This window comes from Beta vulgaris, chromosome 2 (genome assembly GCF_026745355.1).
Source record: "Beta vulgaris subsp. vulgaris cultivar EL10 chromosome 2, EL10.2, whole genome shotgun sequence".
Classification (NCBI taxonomy): domain Eukaryota; kingdom Viridiplantae; phylum Streptophyta; class Magnoliopsida; order Caryophyllales; family Amaranthaceae; genus Beta; species Beta vulgaris.
The window spans coordinates 24,858,620-24,868,554 of NC_079203.1; the positions used below are offsets into that span (position 1 = coordinate 24,858,620).

The 9,935-nt window shown below is 34.7% G+C and overlaps 1 long non-coding RNA gene across 1 annotated transcript; it reads left to right on the top strand.

Moving 5' to 3' along the window:
* Positions 1 to 4,501: 4,501 nt before the first annotated feature.
* LOC125494948 (uncharacterized) lies at positions 4,502 to 6,598 on the top strand. The gene is made up of 2 exons (XR_007271148.2): positions 4,502 to 5,747; positions 6,319 to 6,598. It is a non-coding gene; the product is annotated as an uncharacterized LOC125494948 (long non-coding RNA).
* Positions 6,599 to 9,935: the final 3,337 nt, after the last annotated feature.

The following is a 9,935-nucleotide window of genomic DNA, read 5'->3' on the forward strand; positions in this document are numbered from 1 at the left end:
CATCCCTAGCATATGTCTTCTCAAGATGCGACGCATTATCCAATGCAGTTCTTCATATTCCCGGTCAATGGGTGGATGATGGTCGTCGTCTTCATCGTCAGTCAGGACGATAGGGTTAAAGTAGTTTCCTAAATTTGCAGCCATAATAGTAGAGCTACATCACAATAACCCAAAAGGTTTAGCACTCTTCCTTAACGTATTCCCACCAAGAATCAAAGGGTAAGAAAACAAAGGCATGTAAAATATAACACCTTAATAGGCAAGAAGGATATAACAATTAGCAGGAAAGAAAACATTCATGCATCGTTAGTAGGGAAGAAAAATAATAATGCACTTATTTGCAGGGAAGAAAATTTATGATGATGCTGAACTAAATTTTTCAATGCAGGCATATAATATTTCTATCCTATATGCCCTTCCTATACTACCCATTCTCACAATGCAATACTGTACCTTAAAGGCATGAACTAATGCAGACACTTTTTATGAATAACATTACTTTGTGCCTACAATAATTTTCAAAAGAAATTTGGACTCCTAGGTTACTCGAAAAAAAAAAAATTTCACTCGAAATTTTTTTTTTTTTTTCTCGGACTTCGCACGTTTTTTTTTTCGAAAAAAAAAATAAAAATTTCGAACTCGTAAAATTTCCGGAAACAATTTCGAAGCTCGCATTTCCGAAAATTTCGGTTCCTAAAAAAAAAATTTGATCCTCAAAATATTTTGTCTAACTTTTCGAAATGAAACGTAGGAGCACTACTAAGGTTTCCTTCAAATAACCACAATCTAGGTAACTTAAGAAGCTAAAGTCACTTAATAAGCTAGTTAGTTAGGCGCCTATAAGTCTTAAACTAACCTAAAGCTCCCAGATACCACTTTGTAACACCCCGATAATTCTCTCTTTCTAGAAAATACTTTTATAACAAATCTAGAGAATTACCCAGGCATTATCGCCCGTGTGATAACGTTTCGGCTTACTCAGAATTTTGCAGCGGAAAACTTATAAAACAAAAATCAACTTTATTAAACTTATGAAATAAAATCAAACAATGTTTGAACTGAAACACACCAACTTAAAGCTAAAGTTTGAAATAAAATTCCTAGAAACAACTTAAATACGACTAATGTCACAAAAGCCTCTCCATTCCAGATTCCCAATGGTATGCATCTTCGAACCTGTAATGTCAATGCTTTCTTGACTCTGCTCCCCGAAGGATCACCACAGGATCAATAGGCAAAGCCATGATCACAAACACAGACAAGCACGTAATCAGCAAAGCTGAGTACTACATATCAGACACAATAATCCTAAGCATGATACTACAACACTAACTTGTAGGAATAAATAATAACATAATAAAAATACTCTACAGACAACTTTTACTGAACTACACTTGACCAACTTTTATTACTTTAATGGAATAGTTATTGGACGAGTTGCCAACAAAAATAGGAAATACGGTCATGGACTCCGTAAACCAGAATGACCTGCGATATCGAGGAACCTTTGAACTAAAGAGGAATGGTGATCAATCCAACCTCGAAATACATATCACGGCGGACTATGTACCCAACCCTTAGTGTCCAACTCTAGACGTGCACCAGTCTAAAGTCTATAACTTATTCTCGTTTCACTTTACGTTAATTATATTTATACTTGTGTTGACACCACAACAACCACAAACACACAATTCAATAATCACATAATCATAACAACATTCTTTTTATCTTTGAATTAACAAGTGTTCAAACTTATCAATCAAGACTCCTTTTATTTCTTTTTATCCTTTGTTGAACCTAGCCAACATAAATCCGTACCTTTAATAGGTATAATCCATACTTACCAAATAAGATCCACGGTTCTTATAAGATAAATAATAATCTCCAAGAAATCTATGTAACACATGATTCAACTTACTTAATTAATTCACTTACGAATTAATACCAAAACTGAAATTATAGTTTGCATCAAACTTCCATACAAACAAGTCATACTCATACATATTCTCATTTACATGTAGCACACAGGCAAGTAACATGTAAAGCAATTATAGTAAATCATATACATGACAACAAGGTCCTATACATGATACTAATAAATAAAACATCCCTAAGGCATGTTTCTAAACCATATAGCACGTAGACTATGTACGTACCTTGTATAAACGCAACGGTAGGCCACTTTTATGCTCTAAAAGTCCCCTACAATGAAATCTCCGCCTAGAACAATAAATAATCAAGTAAATACTTGAACTAAAAAAAATACAGCAACTTTAAAAACGTCCCAAACCCTTTTAAACTTCTTTAAAAATCGTTTTTATAATTTAAACTCTCGTTATTTTTAATCCCTAGTATAGATCAACTATTCTAGTGATTAAAAACCATTAAAAACCTTAAAATATTAACTTTCTGAATTTCCAGCATCTATAAAATTTTCTAAACTTCTGAAAATATTTTAAATGCATATAAAAATCGTATTCCAATCAAAATTCATATTCATACTTTAAATATACGATTTCTAGTGATTTAAAACCCTAAAAATCACATCTTTCATGATTAAAACTAAAAATAATAAATCTGAAAATTTTTTCTTTTATACATATGAGAACCGAAACAAATTCTTCATAATAAATAATAACTCAAATCGTAATCATGTAAATAGTAATAAAATAACAATAAAAATTAGGACTTTAATGGAATCTTAAAGGAGAAGTAAAGAAAACAACCGAAACAAAAGAGGAAGACAGCGGCGCCTGTACAGCACAAGGAGGTGGCGCGGCAGCAGGTTTTGGCTTCAAGAAATTATTCGTGACGTTTCTTGTTCAACAAGAAACTTACTTAGCGAAGAAGAAACGATTTTTGAGAAAAATTGAAACTCACGCTCAAGAGGAAGAGGAGAGAGAAAATGTCGAGTGAGAGAGAATTCGGAAATCACGTGCAAGGGAGGAGAGAGAAAATAAAGTGTAGGGCAAAATATTTGGGTTTTTAGGATATTTAAATAGGCTAATCCTATTGGGCTTAGGAAAAGGAATTTCAATAATTAAAACTTTGATGACTAACAAGATGGGCTTATTAGGACTTTAGTCATCAAATTATCCTTTCCCTTTTTATTACTTTTGGGCTTTCGATTCCATTAAGTTTTCTTTTCAAATATGCTTTTAATAATTAAACTCTTATTTAAAACACGCTTAATTAAAATATTACAATTTTATTAAGCTAAGAAAAATATTTTTAGTTGACTTTTAAAATAGTCAACCCTTTTTAAAAGTCAAATCATTTTCCAAACTCATTTGGATTTAAATATAATTACATAAATAACTTAATATATTTATGAAAATCCTTTAAAAATGTGGGGGATTACAGCTAATCACACTTAACATTCATAAATCTCAATTAATACTTAATAACCTTGAATTATTTTCACTCGAAGCGGAAACATAATCTATAAAACGATCCTGGACCTGTGGGTCAGGGCCCACAACAAATCATCTTCAAAACCAAATAACAGATTACATAATACCTTACTCAATTCCCAAAGCAATATAATATTTTATTCACAAATAAGGATATACTCCTAAATACAACCTCTGAACCATTAAATCTAATTACAACCTTGATACCCAAATTCTTCCTTTTACTCCATTCCGAGCTTTTCCACACACGAACCTGCAAGATCACTATTAATGAACTCTGCCCCCACCAGGACAAGTTCCAAGAAAAAAATCAGAAAAACTGAGTACACACTGTGCAACACGAAATCCGTTTAGTGGCTTAAAATATACTTGTATCGTGATCAATTTTCATAAGATTACTTCATGTCTTCAAATAGCTGAATATCGATATAACAAATACATTAGTACACACTGCTAACTAGGTGTTCTCGATTTATTACACAAAGTCCATGGTTGTTTTAGAATTGTCTTGATCTTCATATCATGGCATATGAGTTTAAGAATGATATTTGGAGATTGGTTGAAATTGATTTGGGTTATTAGTTAGTTGAAAGTTGAGGAATTGGAATTGAGAAATTGAAGGTAAAGTTTTGTGAAATTTGCAAAAGTGAAAAGTTCTATTGGCATTTTAGGTTTGAGTGGCCATAAGAGCAAGATTGAATTACATTGATTGAGATTGTGTGAAGTTTGTCGTTGGAGTTTGTGATTATTAGGTTAGAGAGCAATTTCTTTTTTGAGATATTAGAGTTTGGCTATGGATTCTTTTGGTTTCAATTTTTGTGAAGATGTTTTTATGTTGTACTCGTTTGAAATGATTTAAGTTTTATGTTTTTAAATTTCGAGGACGAAATTTGTTGTAAGGGTGGTAGATTGTAATAGCTCTTTTTTTAAGTCGGGTTATCAATTTTTCTTAGCTTAATTATGATATTCTTATAAGTAAAATAGATTTAAATGTTTTAAGATAAAAGGGAACACTAATGTTATAATTGTAAATATCTTATATGGTTTTATGATTGATATTTTAAACTTAGAAAAAAAAAATACACATTAGTCTTTCTTTCTTATACTCTTGTCTTTGGCTCCAAAAGCCAGATATGGCTCCTCGTGTCTTCCTAGGAAAAAGCCAACTAGTCTGTGGTTGTTATTAGCTGTCGAAATCACCCCAATTCATGAAGCCAATTCTTCAATTTGTTGCTACAAATTCTAAATACTCACTCAGTGGGAAGCACCCATAAAATTCTTCCCTCAAAATTTGTCAAAGGATTAAAACCTCAACTATGCTTACTTGTTCTCTTTATCTTTCCTCTCTTATTATTCCGACCACCAAGGGCGGTGCTGCCGCTGCCGTTGTTGCGCCTGCTTCTTCAGTGGTGGTGTCGGATTTTCTCTCCTCTATTCTATTGTTGATTATTGCTGCTCCTCTATTGTTTTCTCTCTCATCTGCTTCTGTGTCACTGTTGTCGGCATCCCGATGGTACTCCGGCGCCACCATCGCTGTTGTGCGTTGGTGTTGGTTTTTCTTGTCGCCTGGCGTGATATTGTTAGAGTTGTTTCCACCTTCCGTCGTATTGTTGGCTGAGTTGTGTTCTTGTGTCTTGTTACTTGTGAATTTGAAAATCAAGTATAACAATTAAGTTTTCTTGTATATGGTTTCTTAAAGGTATCATTATAATTGTTTGATTCAATCCAAAATTGTAATGGCTAAATATGATTTATATATGTTGGCAAAGTTTTTTTACATTATAGCTTTCAAATTACTTTAGTCTGCCAGGGAGTTTTAACTTGTATACTTATAACTAATAACCAGTTTTAAGAGAAGATCTCTTTAATTCATAATATAGTGGAACTAATCAAGATGGATATCATGTTCCAAATAATTAGCTTGCTGTGTTTCTTTTCAATGGATTCAAGTGAGTTTTGTAAGAGCAATTTGATGACCTTGTTTTCCGAAATACATTTTATTTAATTGTTTTATTCTCATGTGGACAAATTGGTTCAAGGAGTTACTTTATTGATTTAGGGAATGATATGTCATGAAAACTTTTGGAATTAGACTAGTATGTCTAAATTAAAGTGATCGATATTATATATGCGTGTTCAATTAGTAGTACATGGAAGTGTTATAAAAAGATTAATCGAATAAGTTATGGGTGTCTAGTTAAACCATAAGGTGTATTCACTATTCTCATGATAATTATTGTTTTATGGTGAATTATGCGGAGTTTAAGATTGAGTTGGTGATCGAATATCAAGATCTTGGAGATTTGTTAATAGAGAAATTGGTTTGCGGTTGAGGTAACATTTATGTTCAGCAAAAATTGAATTTACATGCCGTGTATGTTGTGTTTATAACATTGTACATTGTTTATAGTCATGGCCAAGGTTATAGATGCATATTTATGAGTTAATTGTAAATTGATATTTGATGATTATGAAAGTAATACTTTTGTTCTGTTATTGGAATTGTTCGGAATATTAATATTTACGAAATATGATTTGTAAGAAATATGTAAAAGGGACTTCGAAATTGTTTTAGCTGACTTAGTTTATGAACTGAGATGAATAGTGGGCAAGGTACAGGTGGAGGAAAATGATTCAGATATGAGTTAAAACCAGATAAGGTCGAATATTGTGTTATGTTATATTATGTTTCTGCCAGTACTTACCAGCGATTTTCGTTATGTAATTAAGCTATGCCAGCGCTATATTTTTGGTAATGAATTATTTTCCGAACAATTACCAAGTTTGTTTCTTATACGAAAAATGTTTGCGAACCAAAATTGTTTTGACGGGCTGAAGTAAAGTTACTGAATTTTTCGCTCATTTTAGCTTGTTTTTGTCTTGTATTTTCTTCTGTAATTTGCAGGTATATGTCCGGGTTTCGGAGTGAATCAAGAGAAAAAGGTTTCAGTTAAGATGTGGAAATTAAATCAGTGATTCAAAGTTATATTTAGAGTATACAATGTTGAATATTAAGTTCTCATTTGATGGTTAAGTATTCTATTGTTTTGGGAATCGAGTAATGTATTATGTAATCTGTTATTGGTTTTGAAGATGATTTGTTGTGGGCCCTGACCCACAGGTCCAGGATTGTTTTATAGATTATATCTCCGCTGCGAGTAAATATTTAATTCGAGGTTTATTAAGTGTTGATTGTGATTAGTGAATCTTAAGTCTATTTAGCTAGCAGCTCGGAAGTGCGGGCTGTTACAGGAGTCAGTGGTGTTCCTCGGTCATGTAGTCTCGAAGGAAGGTGTGGCGGTGGATCCTGAAAAGATTACAGCAATTATTGAATGGCCGGCTCTAATAAATGTGACTGAAGTTCGCAGTTTCCTTGGGTTAGCAGGGTAGACGGTTTATAAAGATTTTCTCTCGGATTGCGTTACCCATCACTAACTTAATTAAAAAAAGTAGGACTTAGGATTTTGTGTCAATATAACATGTGGAATAAGGGATATATGTATATAATGGTTAGTTATATGATTATAGGGAATGGATGAAAGTGAGAGCAGTTTAAACAAGAGTAGACGATCTGGGTCCGTGGAGCATGGATCCGATACTTGGAAAGCAGATTGCTGGGAGGAACCCATTAGTCATATGATGGAGGTTAAGGAATAAATGAGAGAGTTAAATGAAAACTATAGGAAGGGAGATCATAACCCATTCTCGCCCCCTGAGATTCAAGCCTACAATTTCATTAAGACTCTACTACCTTACAGACCATGGGTGACTTTTAAGTTAACTTACTGAAGAATATTGGTGATGTATGTGGCTACATGGACTTATCAGGACGACGATACTACTATGAAAAATGTGAACGAAAATATGATCATGTGGAGAGGAATACCAGAAAAAGTGGAAAGGGAGGTGAAAATGACCAAAGAGAAATGGGCTCTTGGGAAAACTCCTATGGGACCAAGAGCCTAGTATTGGAGAGACATGTATGCTAGATTAGAGTAGAGAGAGATGGATATAAATGTACATATATATAGCCCCCTTCACCACTATTCGAATCTAATGTTTTAGATCGCGAGACCAGTAGGTCGTTATGATCCAGTAGGTCCAGGAGTACTAGTTATGAGAATTCGAGGGGTATCATGTAAGTAGTTCATCAGTGGGCGAATCTTCCCGGGGTACAAATGATACTGACTATGTTCCATAAATCCGGACCCCTAGTAGTAGTGATAGCGGGTACTACTATGATCCCTACAGGCTGGATTAAGCAGAGGTTGGTGGTAAGCAGGGAATGAAGAACCAAGAGAACTAAGAGAATGTAGTAATTGTTATATGTTTTGTCTTACTAATTCTCTGTAATTTGTGATTGTATTCACCTTCGATGGGAGAAAGTTAATTAAGATCTTAGGAGTGTGTGGTTTTTTTAATGCAATATATGAGTAATAAAGTATGAATATCAAATGAAAAGAAAAGCGGATGGTGTTATATGTGCTTATATTGTTGATGGTTGCTTTAATTAGTGGGGAATTGTGATGGAAGGAATATATTGAAATACATTCACACATTACAGAGAAATAGTAAGACAAAACACATAACAATTACTACATTCTCTTAGTTCTCTTGGTTCTTTATCCACTGCTTACCACCAACCTCTACTTAATCCAGACTGTAGGGATCATAGTAGTACCCGCTATCACTACTACTAGGGGTCGGGGTTTCAGGAACATAATCAGGATCATTTGTACCCCGGAAAGATTCGCCCACTGATGAACTACTTACAAGATACCCCTCGAAATCTCATAATTGGTACTCCTGGACCTGCTGGATAACGACCTACTGGTCCTGCGATCTAACATTAGATTCGAATAGTGGAGAAGGGGGCTATATATATGGTACATTCCTATCCCATCTCTCTCTGCTCCAATCTAACATACATGTCTCTCCAATACTGGGCTCCTGGCCCCATAAAAGTTTCCCCAAGAGCCCATTTCTCTTTGGTCATTTTCACCTCCCTTTCCACTTCTTCTGGTATTCCTCTCCACCTGATCATATTTTTGTTCACATTTTCCATAGTAGCATCGTCGTCCTGATACGCCCTTGTAGCCACATATAAAACCAACATTCTCCAGTAAGTTAACGTAAAAGTCACCTATGGTTCGTAAGGTGGTAGAGTCTTGATTAAAGTGTAGGCTTGAATCTCAGGGCGCGAGAACGAGTTATGATCTCCCTCCCCATAGTTTTCATTCCACTCTCTCATTCCTTCCTTAACCTCCATCATATGACTAATGAGTTCCTCCCAGCAATCCGCTTTCCAATATAGGGTCCATCCTCCACGGATCCAGATCGTCTACTCTTGTTTGAATTGTTCCCACTTCCAGCCATTCTCTATAATTAACGATTATATACATAATATCTCTTACTCCACATGTTATATTGACACAAAATCCTAAGGCCTTATTTTTATTTCTTTTTTCCGTTCCCTTCTACTTAATTCACCAGTACCTACATATAAATATTCTTCTTATAACATATATTGTTACTTATCTTATTCGAAAATCTAGCTCTAATACCACCTGTAAGGGAGATGAGGAGGAGAAATTTAATAAGAGATTAGCTTCTCATAAACCCTAATCATATGATGTCGAGTTGGGTAACACATATGACTAAGGTACTGGAAGTGGTAAGTTGCCTAGAACACTTCAAGGTAAAAAAGGCTTCCTTTTATTTAGAAGGACCTGCAGATATCTCGTGGAATACCACCAAAGAAATTTCTAAGCAGCTTGATTTCAGCTGGGCAAAGTTTACAGAAAAATTGAAGGATAAATTTTTCCCCCGGTTTGCCAAGAATGAAGGAGAATGAATTTATGTTTCTGAGGCAAGGTAAAATGTCCGTTGGAATACGCGGCAAAATTCTTAGAACTTTCACGATTTGCCCCAAATTTCATGGGAAATGAAAGGATTAAATCCATGCAGTTCTTTGAGGGGTTGAATTTCAAATATTAGAAGCGGGTAGGACCATACTCAACCTTCAAAGAATTGTATGATCGTGCCCTGGAGCAGGAACGAATTGAAATGAAGGATGAGGAATTCCGTAAGAGAAAGAATGGGGGAAAAAGCAAGACAGAGAGCACAAAGAAGATCAAAAAGGAAGAGGGAGCGTGGTCAACTTTTAAGCCCCAAGGGGGAGGTGATAAGGTTAATAGTTCAGAATGAAAGTGTAGGTTATGCGGGAGGAATCTTTATGGAAGAAATTACAGTGGTGAATTAATTTGTTTCAAGTGCAGGGGTATGGGCCACAAAATTGGGGATTGCCCGAAAGGAGCAGCGAATAGAAGACCTGATATGGGAAGCAACTGAAGGAGCTGTTGCAGAAAGGTTATATCCGACTGAGTGTTTCTTCTTGGGGAGCACTAGTGTTGTTTGTCAAGAAAAAAGATGGAACCATGAGGCTGTGCATTGATTATCGGAAAATCGATAAGATTACAATGCGAAATAAGTATCCGCTACCCATAATTGATGATTTATTTG